General features: G+C 36.5%; 1 protein-coding gene across 13 annotated transcripts in view; it reads right to left on the minus strand.

Moving 5' to 3' along the window:
- Window positions 1-19,051, minus strand: part of DENND1A (DENN domain containing 1A) — a 215,024-nt gene that overhangs the window by 50,393 nt on the left and 145,580 nt on the right. The window lies entirely within an intron of this gene.

Here is a 19,051-nt window from a genome sequence, read left to right on the forward strand (position 1 = left end):
TGTGACTGAGAAACAGGCTGGAAACCAGCAAATTGTGTATCACCAAAATAAAACACATTTGCTTTATGCACATTTTGCTGGTGAAGGAACTTTCATGATTCAAAACAGTAATTTTACTTAATGTCCCCAAAATATGACACACAGTCATCTGAATTTTGCATATCTGCTTATCTGCCTCAGTAGACCCAGCCAGTTAACCTGCACAAAGAAGTCAGGAATGCTTACTCTGTTCTCTCCACAGTTCAGAAGGATTAGACTTTCATGTATTGAATGAGTGAAATTTCCCTTTTTCACAACCTTGTTGGCAAAAGACATAAATTGTTTTGCAGCTCTACTTTTATCTTATTTTAATGAGTTATGTTAATGCTGAAGTCTGCTGTGCATCTGCCATAAGGGCACAAATTTCCTCCACACTTAAATCTACAAATACTCAAATGTAGCAAGCAAATATATTTATTGAATTAAAAACAAGTAACAAAGAATGATAAAATTATATTGATGTATAATTAATATGGAGGCTTTTTTATACTCATATTAAAACATAGACTTTTCATCAGTTGAGTGTTCAAAATCAACGACAGCAAAAAACCTTAACGCATCCCCTTTCAAAGGGTGGTATCATTCCACTTCTGAAAGCTTTTTCTATTAGCACTCTCATTTGCCGTTGGCTGCATAAAGTCAGGATAACGGTCACTAAAATGACTGTGTTCAAAAACCCCGTGCCACAGCATTGCTTGAGCATCCTGGGTTTTGTCCACCAATTTACACTGGAAGCCACCATGTGGCCCAGGACTGCTAATACCTAATCCACACTGAAAGGATCCTAAATCCTCAAAACTGTGTTGGACAAACTGTGATGAAACTCACTTTTCTTAAAATCCACAGGTACTCACCTTTAGCCCTGAGTTCACAATTAATCAAACTTACTGATACATTCTCTACTGAGGTCAGGTACCACCCCAGGGCTTATCGCCCCGAGGGCTGGTATCACTGCTGATTGCCTGTCCTTTGACACAACTGACCTCGTCATTGTCACTAAATGGTGCAAACAGTTCTATCAGGTTTTAATGGAATTTACGAGGAAGAGAAGGAAGTATTTGGCTTCAACTAATCAGGCTGCATGAAGAAAAGTGTAGCTTAGTCCATGATCAGAGTTGTTCACCAGAAGAAGGTTTAGCTTTCATTTAATCCTCACCTGCAAAACACTTTAAAGGAAACAAGCAACCCTTCCTATAGTCTACAAGAGTCCAAAATTTCTCCCATGGCCAGAGAAGAGTATGAACAAAGAGAAGCTTCCTCTACTCCCCTGTACATCCAGCACGACGACACCAGCTTCTCTTACAATGGAGCTATGCACCATTCCTATAAACACACATACCGCAGCTGGGGGAGCCCAGTATTATTATAGCGTTAACACACTTCCTTCCCCAAAGTACTAATGATTGAGTTTGTTCATTAGGTTGATTAGACCTTTTGACTTCTTAAGAGACAATTCAGGCTCAACTGCTGCTAGATGATAGGAAAAACTTTAATCATCAAGGTCAAGCGTGAGCTTTTCAGCTTGGAATGCATTAGTACCTTCCATGCTCCATGACCTCCAGAAGGGTGAACACACTGTTGCTAACCCCCATCCACAGCTTCATTACAAAAAGACAAGCTGGACAATACCATTTTCTAGACAGACTTAGTTAACTGTAAATTATAAAGCTAATCAGCTCTGCTTTTACTGACAGATGATATTACATGAGGGGACATGCTAAGAACTGCAGATATTTTTGTGAAATGAATGGGCTTGCTCACATGTAAAACAATTACAATAACTCATCCTGATAAACCCATCAACTCCTAAACTTGCTGTTTCAACAACCAGAATTTAGGCCTTGATTCGCCAACACCGTAAATATCCATTATTCTCCTCTCCAACTATAAATGCGTAACAGAAGCTAAGATACAGCATTGCAAATGCTCTAAACATGTGCACAGCACAACTCTGTAAGGAACCTGATTTGATCGGTAATATTAGATAATTCACATATAGTCAATATTGGATCACAATTATTATTTTAATACAAAAATTTACACATTTCAAAGACATTTAATCTGCAATCTTAACCCAAGAGAAGTAACTAAAATGTAAGACTAAGATTTAAGACTCCCAGATGCACTGAAAAAATAGGTGCCTTTTCTTTATGCTTTTGCAAATCTCCCTTTATATGAATATTTTATATTCATGTGGCATAATGAAGTTCATCAGGGCAGTGCTGCTATCTCATGACCCCTTAAAAAGCTGAAAAGTTTCAGCCCACATCTTACCTATTGCCAGCCCTATTTTTAAATTGGAATTCTGTTACATTCAAAAATAATGTTTAAAACTACTTAAAACAGCAAATGAAAACCAAAAGGAGCCTAGGACTTATTCCAGACTCTTCTAGAGTTTCATGAAACCTGCTGCTATATTTTAAGAAGCCATAATGCAAATTGAAAGATAAAGCCTGATTTTGATTAGCCATGCTGCAAAAAATTTCACCACGATGCCCCATCTTTCAAAGAAGTCACTTTTCCTCAGAAAAAACTTTCAGAAGAGAGTAAAGGACCTCATGCAGACAGTTATTATCAGTGAGAGAAGTATCATATCTGAATTGTCCGACTTGCCATACTCACAGTGAGGCCACCTAACTGCTTATGGCAACAACTTTCACAGTGAATATAAAGGACTAAAAATATGTGGGACAGAAGACAGCACAGATTAGAGAAGGACTTGGAGGAAGGGACAGAGACAACCACAAATGATACTTCTGGAAAGACACACAGGTGTTAAGATAACTCATGGAAGTCTAACTATTCCCACTCCTGCAAGAGATGAGACACCAAGTGTGCATCTGGATAATGGGGCTTTAAAGCCAGCACGTGACTGCTGGAGAAAACATTAAGATAATAAAGACAGGGTTCAAGTTAGGTTAACAGTGAGAGTCTCTTCTACAAGCAAAGATTTCACAAAACTTGATTCTAAGGGTGAAAACAAACACACACAAAAAAAAAAACCACCAAAAAACCTTAACAATCCAAATCTGAAGACTTTGTTTAGACAACCCTAAAAGTTATGCCATGGAAGATATATGTAATCTCTTCTGCATTATCATGGTCAGCATGTGGTGCAGGGTAATGAATTTTGTGCTGCTGCATGCATGCCTTTAAACCACGTAGGTGCTCTTTCAAAGCCTGTCTAATAAATACACAAGCCATTAGAGCTGCTCTGTAAACCAGCCACAAAATGAAAAAATGTGGGCGGAATTTAAAGGTGCAGAACAAGATGACAACGTGATAGTCTACAAGCTGTAAGTCTAGTGTCAGTATACTATGTAGCAAACCCCCAAATATACAGCAGGAACAATGACATGCAAGAGCTTCATATATCAGTGTTTTATTACTACCTCGATGTTGCAAATAACCACATCCTTTACTAAAATTGGTTATGCTGCAAATGACAAAGTAAAGCCTGTAGGGATATTCTAGGAATCATCATCCTTAATTCCATCCAGAATTATAATGAAACTAAGATAGGAGAATGATCTTACTGATCTGGATATATGTGTCAACGTCAGATACACCAGCAACCAAAGCAAGCAACTGCTCTGCAGACCTTTCAAGAATTGTGATTACAATGTCAAGGAAAGATTAGCTCATCACAGCTGAAGAAGGATCATCAGTCAGCCAGCAGGATTCCATAAAGAAAATCTGAAATTGGTGACAGACACCTGATAGGACACTGGCTCATTCAGCTTGCAATTGCGACAACAAATAACCTCCCCATAACTAGTACATCCCTTCAGCACAAGAAAGCTCTTTGCATCTGCCTCAGTCATAATGGAATCAAGAAAGCATAGATCAAATACTCTGCATTAAGCAAATGATACCACTGCTTTATTAGCATTTCAAGATGCTGCTCAGGAACAAAGAAATCATGTGCTCAGGGATTTGACCACACTTCTTCTAAAGAAAACTAAATAAGACTCTGCTCAAAAGGACACTACTACTGCTAAGTGTAATCTTGACAAGCATTTAAAAAACACATGTATTTACCAACACAGACTGTACTGTCCAAACACTGTCTCATGTAAATGTCCATTTCCATTACCAGTCCAATTTCAGACTTTTTTTTTCTCATGTTCCTCATTAGGGTATATAACCTCTGGTAGAGATGCATCAAGAGTGAATATCCCTACCCCTTTTTTAAAAAAAAATAGATTTACAGAATCTATATTTCTAATAGATATTTTATAAGATTTACAGTATAATAAAGGGCAATTTCTCTAAATTCTCAATCCTTGAAATTAAGGGTGAATTAGAATTTCTGACAGCTGTCATTCTGTATGTGATCTGATAACTCCTGAATAAGTTGCAATAATATCACGGAAGGAGAAATAAAAGGGAGAAAGGTGATTGCAAGTCAGTCAAACCACTGACACCAATCATAACCCTTAATGACATCAACATCCCCTTCAAAATGTCACGTGTCCAAACTTAGCTTACACCCGTGCTGCGGATCACGGGGGTATGCACATCGGCAAGCTGCACTCAGCGGCACGGGCATCCCCTTCCAAGAGCTCGGGAGCTTTCTTTTACAAAACATTCCTTGACAGACAAATCACATGAGGTGAGACAGACGTGTTCTGCAGTGCACAAAATAACTTAAACAGCATGCTTCCCCAAACTCCTAGCTTGGACGTGACTAAATAGTCACAGAAGTGTTTTTTCTGATTGTACTACAAAAGGAGTAGATGGCACCTCGCACTTACAAAAGAAATCAGAAAAAGCTTGCAAAAATGTAGTTGTTTGTGGTTACTGGCTTTAATCCACTTTTCTCATGTAGATATTGGAAGTTAATAAATTTCAAAGTTTTACCTTGTAAGCATTCTCAAAATTCTTACGTAATTCTCTTTATATAAAAACTAGATACCAATTGGAGCTCCGAGTTAGACCACAGGAAAAAAAAGCAGATTTGTATCAACAAGCACATTCTTGGCCAAAACTCAAATAGAAGTAAAGCATCCTCAGAAAGGGCATAGATCTGTTTCCTACAACCAGTGAAAATACCATTAATATTTACCGACAGGTCATCCACTAGGATGAAGCAATTTAAACACACAACTCAACTTTAAATGTGAAATTATAATATGCAGATATTCAGACTTCATCAAAATCTTTTTTAATACTAATTAGAACTCTATGGCCTGTGTTTCTTTTAGAACCCTCGGAATGCATGTATTATTATAACGCAATGCATTAGGCTGTAATCACTTCTACAACATCCAAAACACCTTCAGATCAAAACAATTAGGTGTATTAAAACTACTGTGAAACTTTTGTAGAAAAAATACAGAATAAAATTTATTTACATTAAAATATTGTAGGAAAACCAGCTCAGATACTGAAAGCTTCAGTGAAAGTTCAACAACACCCCTTTACACATTATTTCAGTCATATCCAACACCATCCCAGGATTTGAAAAACTTTGCACAAAGCCAACTTCAAATAAAAGACGAAACAAAAAAAACACATGTAACTGGAAAAAATTTACATCACACAGCAATGTTTTTGCTTCTCCTTTCAAATTCTTTTAGTTTATTAGGATACCTGGCATTTTCATGTTAGACCAAGTAAAATGACACATACTCATATTCACAAATAATGAAACTACTTTGCTGTAATAGAGCAAGCCATCTTTCCAAGTGTTTATATGGCTAATTCAAGCCATCACCTGCCCTGATTTCTGAATCACCTACATCAGCCAGACGTTTTCTATTCCTAAGCAACTGATATAGCCTCGTGTCTCTAGAACTCAAGCAACAAACCTGGACGATAAAGTGCAAAGAAGCCAGCGAAAAAGCATTTAGGGCTGGGGGGGGAGGGAAAAAGAAAAGAAAAAAGAAAAAAAAAATCACCATTTCACAGATCAAGAATAGAGGCATGAAAATAATAAGTAACTTGTACACGGTCACAAAAGTCTCTGGCAGAGCCAGGGAAAAGAACCGAAATTTCTTTAATCCCTGTTCAGCACCTTAAATACAAGGCTATTCTTCCTCTTCCTACTTGATATTGTGTCAATGCATGAGTGTAGGTGTTGAAAGACTAACAAAAGAAAAGTAATAGTATGGTATTATGAGCTGAGAAACCTAATCTTTATCAGATACAGCAAATCTCTATGATGCTGCCTGCACTAGGAACTCTCTCTTTGTCCTGAATATGCTTTAAATTACTGGTATAATGTGTACTGTATATTGTTCCACTCTTATATTTATTCCACAAAAACCCCTGTGGCCTGCATGCGATTTTATCATTAGCTGGCAAGGTAATTTCAGGGCCTAGTTCTGCAATCATTCCATGAGCAATACTCCCATTGAAGCTAGTATGTTCTGCATGCAAAGCAGCTACCAATTCAGGATCCCTATAATAAAAAGGCCTTTTTCCATTTTAACTATTGTGGAACATTAGTGACAATACAAAAAAGGAGAAAAATTACAGTGCAACTCTTTACACGAGTTATTTTATACTACGACAAAATATAAAAGTGTACTTGGAAACACAAGCTACGCAAAGTATTTCCTATGAGATAAATGACAAGCTTTTTTTTGTTTCATTTATTAAAACTCCATAGAATACAAAATATTTTGTTACAATAGGAAGAGAAAAAAATCTCTGCAAAAACGATAAATGATTGGCCAAGATTTAGAAATGACCAATATGCCTAAAGGTCACAAATGTTAATATTTTGCTTTCTTTTCATTTCTTAGATACATGTAGAAAGCCAAAACTCATCCAAATCAATCAAGCTTCCAGGATTCACCCAAGTAAATATATTGAAAATATGTTTTTGTGGAAGAAGTATATGACTCCTTTGTATCATGATCCCCAAAACAACATTGAATAAAACAGCTATTTTCAAGATTGAAATATTTTAATACAGTACTTAGACACTAATATAGATGCAGAAGGAGAATAAACTGGTTTTAACTTCACTAAAGCAATGTGAGAGAAGCTTTAGTCATAAAGGTAGGTCATATCCCACTCTCTTAGCTAAGTAACAAAACCCCCGTCTCTATAAATAAAATTGATATAATGGAATTAAAGTTCAAATTTTCACTGAGTTAGATACATCTAGTCTCTGGTAGATAAACTAATGCACAAGATACAAGATAGCATGACATGCAATGCCACCTCCTTCATATGGTATCTGGCAAAGTAAGTGCTATTACTATAATAGAACCCACTGAGGTTTGATTTGTCATCATGTCATGCCACTCGGTAATTTGGCGTGGAAGCCTCAACTATTGCCATGAAAAAACACAGCTAGAAAAGAAGTCATTTTAGAGAAGGAATTTATCACGTCCCCTGAGAGAGATAACCAAAGGCACTGGATTAGGAACACCAGAAAAAGGTTTCATTCCTTTCCGTTCGAGTCATGTAACGGTCTCTGAGGAAACCTAAGTGGTCAATGATTAATACATAAATGCATACACACATACGCTTGCCACGGTTATTTATCATACATGTGAGATTCTGAATCAGTAACCTATGTCACTAGACTCTTAAAGATGCAACAGCATCCATTCCTGGCAACAACTGGAACTTGCCACACCAAACACTTGCTTCTGTACTGCTCATTACAGAGCATTAGTATATTATAAGTCTGTCCAAAAACTTCGGGGAAAAAAACTAAGAAATCAAGCCCACAACCACTCAGGATGCCTCTCCTCACAGGTGGAAAAAAGCAAAATAAAGCATTTCCCCTTTAAAATAAATGAGAACTCTTCATTCTCCCTTTACCATTTATTTTCTCTTTGTTTGTCAGAAAGAGGCTCAGATGTTACCACATGAGAAGGCAAGACACAGAAAAAAGCCACATTAGTATAATCACAAGAACTGTGCTACTTTTAACAGAGCTGCTCAATCATTGGCACTAAATTAAGCTCTTTCTCCTGTCTCACAATAGGTTGAGGATCCTGCCATATTAGAAAAAACAATTTTTTATAACTTAGGTTTGATTTTCTTTCCCCAGGCTCTCCTCTACAACATCTCACTTCTTGCAGTTTTTATTCAAACCCTTTTAAAAGAAAAAAAGAAGAAAGAAATCCCGCCTCTGAGAGACTGAGAATGCTGTGTCTCGCAAGCATTTCTTGCAAGATATGTAATCTGTCTCAGTCCCCCAATTCCTTCCTGGTATATTCATGAAGAGAAAGTTGCATCCAGTGTGAGGATGGAAAAAAAGCAGATTTTTCCTTTCGCCACTTCCCCCACAGGTTTTGCTCAACCCATGATGAAGCCACCGAAGAGAATCTGTTGTGCGCTCCTGCAAGCCTACAGCTCACACACACGGAAGCCAAGCTTTGCAGCAAGTGTAATTATTTAGTGTTTGGCCGCATGACTCCTCCCAACTCCCATTATATCACCTACATATTTTTGACACGGAAACCATGCAAAATTTCTGAACTCTTTTGTGAGGGGGGAAAAATGCCATCTAATTAGACCACATGTGCAGAGAAGCATCTGGCTCAGAGCGCAGCAGTTTACACGGCTCCTCGAGTTGTCGTGGAGACAAGCACATGACCCGCTCAGAGCTGAAACTCTGGGGCACGGATCCAGATGCACTTCTAACATATTCTGACAGAGAGCAGATGGGCAGATATTTGCTGGGCCAAAAATGCCAACTCTGCTCCCCTCCAGACCCACACGCCCTCAATGATAATTTTTATCTTGTAAAAGTCCTTCTCATCTGCCCTAGAACCTCAGGCTTTCTCACCTAGGAAACAGAACTAAACCTGCCAAGATCTCACTCAGTAGAGTCCACAAACTTCAATCCCATTTATGTAATAGTTATATGGAGCACTAACAAATGACAAAACTTTATCCAAATATTGGAAAAAATCACTCATTTTGATGTTTCATTTTGTCATTTGTAAATTGCATTCATGTAAAAATGCACGTGAATTTCTGTGACTCATGCAGTGCATTATTACATCTTGGCTGGAGAGGCTTGATGCTGTTTTAATTATTAATAAAGTAAAACAAACTTTGCAATACATATCATTATTAGCAATTCTTATGAATGTCTATTACTGGGGTGATCTCACAGCTTTGAGACCCTATTCTCAGTTTCTTAATATTCTTTCAACTGTATAAATACATGTTTTCTGTTCCAAATCCTTTTTAACTTTAATGATATTGTTCAAATTAGCTCAGCAACCTGCTAAGAACATCTTCAAGGGAAACAAAGTTGACTAAGATGTACCAATCTCACAACTTTGGTTGAGAAGCCCTATCCCTCTACACAGGCACTGAACATGCCTTGCAGGAGGCACACGACCTTCTACTCATTTTAGAAGATGAACTTCCAGGGAAAAAAATCCCTTGGCTCGGTCTCCCTCAGAAAGAACCACAACTCGTGACTGCAGTTGTCTGCAGGCTGAGCACCCTATAGCCCAAGATTTTCTCTGCGATTGCTTCACCTGCTGCAATACCAGGCCAGAAGCCAAGCAAGCCAGGTGAATAAACATGGAACAACAGTAAAAGAGAACCAACCATCTGCTCGCTGCATCTTCAAGAAAGCTGACGGCTCCGCAGGACTGGATCACATTCTTTCCAGTGCCACAGAGTACCGACATCCTGGACCCTACCTATTTCACAAGAGGCACTTCCGCTGAAAATTCAACAAAGCTGGCTACTATGTTGAAAAAGTTACTAAACAACCAACAAAGTATTTGCACTGAGAAATTAGCATTGTGAGCTTTCCCTATTAAAAACTAGAATAAGCACTGACTTGAGTTGCCTTTTGGGCTAATTTGATAAATGTACATACACATTTGCTCTACGTGGGCATAATCGCTTTGATCAAAATGCACATGTAAAAATGCTACATAGCTATTTTAGCATTAAAACAAATCAACAATAAAACACAATGTTATCAAATGTCAAGAAATTTAAACAGTAGAATGTAGTATTTACCAATAATTGCTACAGTCAAGAATCACACCAAAACACTTCATTAGCTCAGTTATTGTCTGCTACATTGATTACTACATGCATATTTTTCCATATTTTAATTTTAGCAGTACAAAATCACATTGCTCCAAATGCAAAAGTTGCTCATTTAAAGAATTAAACTTGCCAGGCAGTGTTCTTAGTTCTGGTAATGCACTATTTGACATTCAACAGCAATTTCAACTCATTTTTCAGGGTTAAACAAAATACTCAGGAACTTTTAAAATATTTCTGTCACACATGAAAAAACCCACACACAGAACACACCCAACATTATTAAGCATAAAATTTTTCAGTGCTTAGATGTTAACCCTACATAAATACTTTCAAAGCTTAAAACAATTCCTAAGGTGCTAAAGAGTTAATACTTTGTACTGTGGTCACTGTAAATAAGCACAATTTCAGCTAAGCAATATTGCTGTCAGACACAAGGCTTTGCAGGTGTGGGCAATAATTAAAGGTTTCAGCACATCTACCTGGGTGAAGTATTTTTGCCTCCTATTCCAAGGAGGAAGCCCTCTCTGTGGAGAGCAGAAGAGCTCATTAATGAGGCTAATTAGGTGTAAAGGGGGTAGAGTCTGGCATCAGCTGCAGCTTATAGTAGCTAATCATTAAGCTCTGTAATCTCTACCCCAGAACAGCAGATGATCATGTTCCTAGGTGACTGATGTTGCTAAGAAAATTTCCAGCACCTGAGTACCTGACCAAATACTTTTTGGTGAGGCTAAAAATTCCCTTAACCCTCCACATGCCAGACAGTGGAGTCAAAATAATTTCTTCACTCATCAATTTTTCTAACAATGGACATCCAAAGAGATTTGAACTTGGCATGAGGTCTATAATGTGATTTATTTCAGAATCTTAAAAAAAAAAAAATCAATGCCATCAACAGTGTATGGAAAGGAAGGCCAGTAAAAAATGGTTGGTGGAGTAACATGCAAGACGAATACAGGTATGAACAATAATGCTTGAACAAGAGTGATCACATATACCTCCTAAAGGTTTGTGAGTTCTCCTTGTAATTTCTTTGCATAAAGTAGTGAGGATAGTTACAATACCACAGGGATGAAAGCCTTGTTAATAAATATGTAAAATAAGGATTTCATTGTACTCATCTAATTTGAAATGAGAAAAAGGACATAATTTCCATGGAGAGAGAATACATGAAAGCAGAGCTCAGTCTGGAACTTGTTTTGTAAAATGAATCGCAAGAATGGCAAACTATTCCAGCACCTCAACATGAATTTTTGAGTTGATCAGGCAGAACAGACCTTTTACTGGCAACCTGCTACTGTCCTTTTTTTCTCCAATTGAAGCAGATTTGAATCAAAAATTTTTAGATTCCATTCAAATTCAAGAAGAAATAGAATATTTTTCTACTGCAATTATTTTAGTGCCTGATGGTATGGCTTGCAGTAGATCTTTCAATTACTTGTGAATGAACGCTAAAGCAAAATCTCTAAAGCACCTTAGTTATAACTTGAGTTATTAAAAGCGGTACATTTTAAAAGGTGTATTTTCATACTGACCAAGAAACTAAGCTGCAATTCTGTATAGGTCACCAGATTGCAAATATGATTAAATCAGCATATTTAGCTCATCCCTGTTGTCACTGGAATGAAAAAAAACACCTCAGTTTCCTCTGGTTCTGTTTACTAACTGCAAAGTTTAAGGATTAAAAAGAAAAATGCCTTGCAAAATCAGAAAGATGAACAAGTACCACTGAAATAATAAAGGCTCAAGTGTATTTAATACATAATACAAACTCCCTTGTCTCCATGTTACCTGTGGACTTGAAGACACACATATTAAATAACACGAGCTGCTCAGGGGTAGCACTGGCTCTCATTATAATCAGGGATATGGATGCATCAAGATAAACTACACTGGTAATCCAAGACTCTTCTTAACATCAATAGAAAAAAATCTCCAATAATAACTAGCACCTTCTCTTACAACAATACAGAAGTCAGTTGAATTGGATGATTAAAATGCTTTGTAGACAGCATTATATTATTTTTAATAATTCTGCAGATATACCATAAAGACAAAAATGCATCAGGTAATACAGGTTTTCACAGGAGCCTTGAGATAAGCCCCCTTTCCCCAGTACTGAACTTCTCCTCTAGAATGACATGTGCACAAGAAGTTTTTAGATGGGTATAGAAAGTGCTCAATGCCAAAGGTGTAGCAGTTTCTTAAACAGAAACATCATCTCTTCTGAAAGAGAACTGTTACCAAAATACCTCAGAATGCCTGAAATGGAGATGGGGAGAGCCTTGTCCACTCAACATCTAAAACAAGTCCCTGCTTTTTCTTTTTTACCTTATTTTATGACAAGTTACATAATTCTCTAGCAACATATAATTTCCAGTGGTTGATACCCAAATATAGGATAAAGAGGAAAAAAAAAAAAAAAAAGAGAAGAGTTGAAAACAACAGTTTTAGAACACAAGGGCCGTAACGGATCACACGAACAGTCCATCTGCCTGGTGCTCTGGCTCCAATGTAGTCACAGGTAGATGTTCAGGAAAGACCAGGAAGGTAAAAAAGCCTGAATGTTATTTCTCCCCTCAGACTCTAGCAGACCGAGATCTTCGGCTCAAGAAATTTATTTGGTCTGCTGTTGCTTGTGTATGAAATAAACCCAAACAGAGGTCTCTCCCAAGTATCTCTCTCCAATCTTCCCCCAAACCAACACAAACTTCCTCAGTATCATTCAATAAAGTGCTTGGCAGGATTACTACCTATTGTACAAAGAATAGTTCCTTCTCAGTTATTTTTGAAACTTGTTTAAAAGCTGTTACAAACCTCACTCAACTGCCTGTGGTTTTTTATACTGGAAGAGACAATGAGAAGTCACTCCCTATCCTCCTTCAAATTGTCAGGGAGAGCTTTTCCTGTAAATAATGCTACAAAATTGTCTGACATTCACAGTATCTCAGGTATTCAAATAACCAGATTAGTCATTTTATGGGGGAAAATGTGCAGTGATGTCTGTAAGCAAGAGGTAAGTGTGTTCAGCAATCAGAATAAGTACATACAAGCACCTGAATTAAACAGAGGAAAAGGCAAAACAGAACTGTATTGCATTTTAGTCAGTGCTAACAAACTTTGTTTCCCTAAAGTCTAACTCACCACCAGAATCATGTATGTCCCGAGGTTGGTCTGCAGAGACAAGAAAAACTGCTCAGAGGAGTGATTCCAAGATTTGGCACTATTTCTGCATTGTTTTAATGTTCCTGACAAGTGCTCCATTGTTTCTTAGCCATGTACACACTTCATTTCAGTAATTAGCTGTCAGAGCGGGCCCAACAGCAACTTAGTATTGTCTGCTCAAATCGTATTAATGAAATGCAATCCACTCGAATGTCCTGAGCACATATCTGTAATTGCGTTAAATAGAGAGGCTGGGGACATCAACAAACTTCAGCTCCCGAACACGGCGTTATGATCAAGCACATTAATCCATTATTTCTTAGGGATTTGACAACCAATTAATATTACAGGGCTTCCTATACAGCAATAAGGACTGATGATCAAACTTTTTGGGTTTTTTTAAGCATAAAGAGTGACTTTCCAGACTCTGGGACATCAAAGTAAAAGCTGTGCGTAACATTTGCGAATACAACACCCTTGAAGGCAGTAAAGCAAGAACTGCAGGTTGCAGCATTGCAAAAGTAGGTTTTGTATTTAAAGATTCAGCATCTGTATGTTGAAATCAAAATGTAGAATACTCTGTGTATACACTACACTGAGCATAAGTAAAATGAAATAAAACTCAAGATCTTTATCAAATATATCAGCTTTTAAGACTTTTTATATGACTATTCGAATCAACACTCCCAAAGAATACAAAATGCAATTGATTACTTCTGGTTGTAAACTGATAGTTGTCAGTCAAGTCACTATATAATTTTCTCCATTTTCTGTTCCATGCTGTCCATCACCAAAGATTTTTCCAAAGAACAGAATATGGACAAGATAAAAAGCAAGAAAAGCACGTAAGGGAAGTATCCTGCGGGTATAATAGTCTTCGGAAAACTTTCAGGTCAGTTACGACTGCAAAATTGCTATTAAAATTTAATTAAAATTGAGCACAATAAGCTGTGACAAGATAATGGATGGGAAACATAGCTTTAGGGCAGAGCGAGGATATCTAGAACTCTGGCTAGATGTGATGCTTTATTTTTGGTTATGTTTGGCAACTATTCTTGAGAGTTCTGAAAGGCATCTTAATTATAATGATCTACAGAAATTCACAGAAAAGAACAGCACTGCATTTCAGTTATCTCAAGATCTGTAACATATGCCAAATAAGTAAGAGATTTTTAGGACTCCAGTACCATCTAGTCCTTAATTTCATTCATGTTCACACCCATGTCAAAGAACACTCTTTTTCAAGTAAAAAGCCCCTGCAAGCCCCTCCCAACCCAACAAGTATTTTGTGACTTATCTGTAAATAAAATTAATTTCTTTCCTCACACAGGTAGAAATTCTTTGAATATAATTTACCTCCATAGTTGAAGGTACCAATCAAATCCAGCGTCACAGACCTGAAGCAAAAGTAGTCAAAAGCCTTGGGAATGACTTCGACTTAGGGAAATCAATAGCCCTTTATCGGAGACAGCTTCTTTGCTCACCCTGGAAACTCATTTTAAGAGAGCTGGAATGCAATTTATTCAACACGTAAAGAAGAACACATGATTAAGTGACATTTGGAAGAGAACACATACTCCAAACACTAGCTTAAAATCCCCAAATGAGGGGACGCAACATATGTATGTTTTAAAAATTCTGATCAAGAAGTCCTCCCGATTAATTGGAAAGCCACTGCTCCAAAACAATATGTATTTATAGTTTCATAGATATGTTTGGGGAAAATATTTACATACCTGTTACAACTAAAAATTATTTACCTTAAACACAAACTTCTTTGATTAGATTCAGCTTCTGTAACAAATAATTTAAAAGAACCCACCACACTGAATAATGCTGGTTAGGTTTCATTCCAGTTACTAAAGTGACAAAGTATAAACAGCACAGCCCAACACCATTATTCGCTACCATCCAACGGAGACTGTAACTCATCTCACATGATTTTATTACCAGGGACACAGCAGCCATTTAACATTTTTAAAATTCTAGGCAAGAAATTAAGGTAAGCAACAGCATTCCCATTCTCTGACTGTCTTCAAGTGTCAAGTATAACATGTTCTTGTATGTAAGAAGAAAGCGTCTTTAGATAAAAGCATTCTTTATTTTTCATATATTCTTAGTAGAGAATATGTAATAAGTTATTAGTTGACAAATGGGGGATGAACTTTACCTATACAAGTACAGATGGATCCCGAAGAAAGGCAAACTAATCACATTTGTAATCCTTACAAATTGCTTTCATTTTCACCATTAATCCTCTCTAAGAAAAAACATTCTAGAGATACAGATTTTAACTACTGCTTGGAGAGCTTCACCAAAAATAATTCTTTGATATATCTTTCTTTTCATTAAACAGCAGGAGTAAGCAATGTACATATATCATTTAGAGCTTTTAAAGTGCATTCAGAGCAAAACCATGCCACCTTCATTTCCACGTTACTTTTAAAATTCTAGTATAAGTTACTGAGTCATACTTAATGCCAAATAGGATGCTTGAAGAGAGTAATGTCAATAACAAGTTTTACACTTTTAGAATCAACAACATATATGCCTGTATATATAAAACAGGCATATACATACTCACATGAGATCTGATATAAAATTTCTTATTATATAAACCACAAAACCAAATACTGCATCAGAAATTATTCAAAAGAGAGCTACACTTGGACACAAAGTAACCTTTAAGGAGTTAAAATGTCCTCAACTACAAGTCAAGTTGAAACTTATTTAATTAGGTTCTGTATTTGAAAAAAAATGAAATAAATTCTTTCATTAACTAAACCAAACTCCCTTAAAGGCAACAATATGTTCCCCCTCTGTCAGGACAGAGCGCAATGAAATCTTTATTTTAATTGGGGTTAGCTAAGGGGCCATTTGGCTTCAGATGCTTTGTTTATCAGCCCTAAGCTTTACAGCTTAGCCAGTACTTGAAATATTTTATTACAGAATGATTTCATTTAAAAAAAAAAAAAACCCATACACTCTTCCAAGTAGTTTTATATAGGGATGATTATAAATGTGCATTTTGAAAACTGGAAGTCCAAGTGAAAGGTATTTCAACAGAAAACACTGATTTCCTTTTGCATTATTGCGACATAGGTCTCCTTTATAAATGCCCTGTTCTAATGGTTTCTGCATCATGCCCTTCCCTAAGCAACCCAGCAAAGATGCAACTGTAGAACAATGGCTCTCTCCATGGTGATGACTACGGTGAAGTGACCAAACACACCTCATTTTTGTATTTTGTCACCACCACACTTCCTTTGCTGTGGACGACGTTTCAGAACCCTTCACATTGTGTGGATTTCCATTTCACAACTAACTGGTGCTGCAGGAAACCAGAAAGAATCTCTGCCGTGCATGAAACCTCAGAGACAAACCTTTCGTTAGAATAAAAATCTCACTTTGTATAAAACTCATTCAAGGGCAGACCTTACTTTCCATTTTTTTCTAAACAGCTTCGAACTTTCATACGAAAACCTTGGCGTCTTGCACCTGAAAAGCTTGGACTTGATCAACTCAATTTTAAAACACATAAAATTCATTCTTATTCAGTAGATGACCCCTTTTTTGTATAATAAACTAATTTACAAGTATCAGACATCATCAGTAATACAGTTACTGAAAATATTACAGAAAACAGCTATCACAGGAATGGACAGTGAACAGGAACTCCACAGAAACATAGCCCCAGTTCATTCCAAACTGCAGCTAAAATTAATGAAATAAACCAGAGTAATTTCCTGCTTTATTGTGAGGATCAAGCTTAGACTGGATTTTGGATTTATTTCTTATTAACTCTCCAAGCCTTAGGAGTGTTCCTAAAACTAAAATAAAATGGAAAAGGAAAATAAAAGAAAACCCCAAACCTAATTTCCAGAAATGAAATACAGTATTATGATATTTTCACATTCTTTTCTCCTGTGGCATTACTAAAATTCTCAGACACTTTTTTTTTTTCCCCCCAAAATTATAAAAACTATTTCATATGATTTCTAGTTGTCTTCTGGAGGATACTGGCATTCTGTTCCTAATATTTTCATATGTTACATAACACAGCACACTAAATACATTATTTAAGATATAAAAAAATATACCAATAGTATTTTAAGTCCAGTTTAAGAATTGGTTTTATTTTTAAAACAAACTTACTACTTTCATTTTCAGAAATAAAAGCATTCTTGCTGAATCTGAAATAATAAAGCTTAATTCAGACAAAACAAGAGTTTTGTGCTTCATGTTTATGACACGTTAAAGAAAATATAACAAATTAAAATTAAATGTATTATTCATATTTTAAAAATTTTTTTCTCTAGACAGCTTTTTGCATATCTTCTCTGTATTGTTCCCTTGTGAGAACTATAATAAAATGAGCTGCTTCTGCAACTTCTCAGCAGGTATTTTAATTTGAGAGTAATCACAGTTTTTTCTACAATCTGTATACAATTTATGTCCTGATCATCTAACAAATAAGTAAAAGACTTAAATTGACATCAATATGTATACTCTTCTCTAACAGTGCAAACTAACTGTATATCTCTAAACGAGAAAAATGTTTATTAAAAAAAATAAATCTAGTGAATATACCAACTATTGAGTTCAAAGCAAAGACACCACATGTGTCTAAATAAATATCAAGGAAGTGTCAGAGGTAAATGAGGAGAGACCAGGTGAAGTGTGTGTGATGTGTTAATTGTATTCAAAAAAATAATGGAGCAAGATAGAGAAGCTGAACTTCCAATTATCATAATGGTATCTACTTCACAACACATTTTCAAACTTGAAAGAGACATTTTAAACCATAGGAATTCTGAGCAGAATACCTCCAGCTGTGTTCTGCATAAATCTTGCACGCTGTACATACACAGTTTATTTAAATACCCAGTAAAGTTATGACTTACAAAATGCATATTTCAGTCACAATAGAATATCTGTCACTGCCAAAAGCTGCTACTTATTGAATGAAAGGAACAGAAAACAATGAATTAAATTAGAAAAAGATAAGAAAAGACAGAATCTTTTCATTTGATGTTTTACTAGACAGAAGTAGCGTGCCTTTTAAATAACAACGCATTTATCAACCCTCTGCACAGTTTACATTTTTGTGCCTCCCAAAACAGAAGAAAAGAAAATGATGGTCCTCAATGTTAAATTAATTTTTGCTTATATAGCATTCTGTTCATGAGCCAGAATTTATCTTTCACTAATGTTCTACCCGTACCAAAATCATCATATTTGTGAAAAAGAGTTGCCCAGTTCTCTGATGATATGCAAGAAGCCAAACCAGAAAAGGGGCTTAGTCCCCTTCCACATCTTCCCTTTCCAGAGCCTTAAGCAAGTAACAAGTGCAGCACGAATACCCCCATCCCTCCCCAGGACTGAAGAATCAAGATGACAGCAAGCACACTACTGAAGCTACAGTCACATGTGATTTTGCTAAGCCCCAGGGCAGTATCAGAATATCTCAATGTGATTCTGAAGAAAAGTGCAACTCTGAACGATAGCAGGTCTCCCATGCTGTCTGCCATGGAAAGCAATCAAACTGAACTGTCAATTATGTCCTGCATACAAATGTCTTGGTCTGCCTTTAACCCTATAGTGTTTTAGGCTTTCACTGTACAAGCTCTATCACCTATCTATGCAAATCTTTACAAATAATTTTCATTTACTGCCTTTCACTTTACTCTTTCTGTGCTGTAAGAGTACAAACCACACGCTCCCATTCATACACTCGATGATGTGCATGGTGAGAGCCGAGTGGCATGACTTTTCTGTTATGAAGCTCTCATAGTTTCTTCCTAACCTAATTAAATATTCTAATTTTTATTATTATTTCATCAAGTTTGCCTGCTAC

This window comes from Strix aluco, chromosome 20, assembly GCF_031877795.1.
Source record: "Strix aluco isolate bStrAlu1 chromosome 20, bStrAlu1.hap1, whole genome shotgun sequence".
NCBI classification, from domain to species: domain Eukaryota; kingdom Metazoa; phylum Chordata; class Aves; order Strigiformes; family Strigidae; genus Strix; species Strix aluco.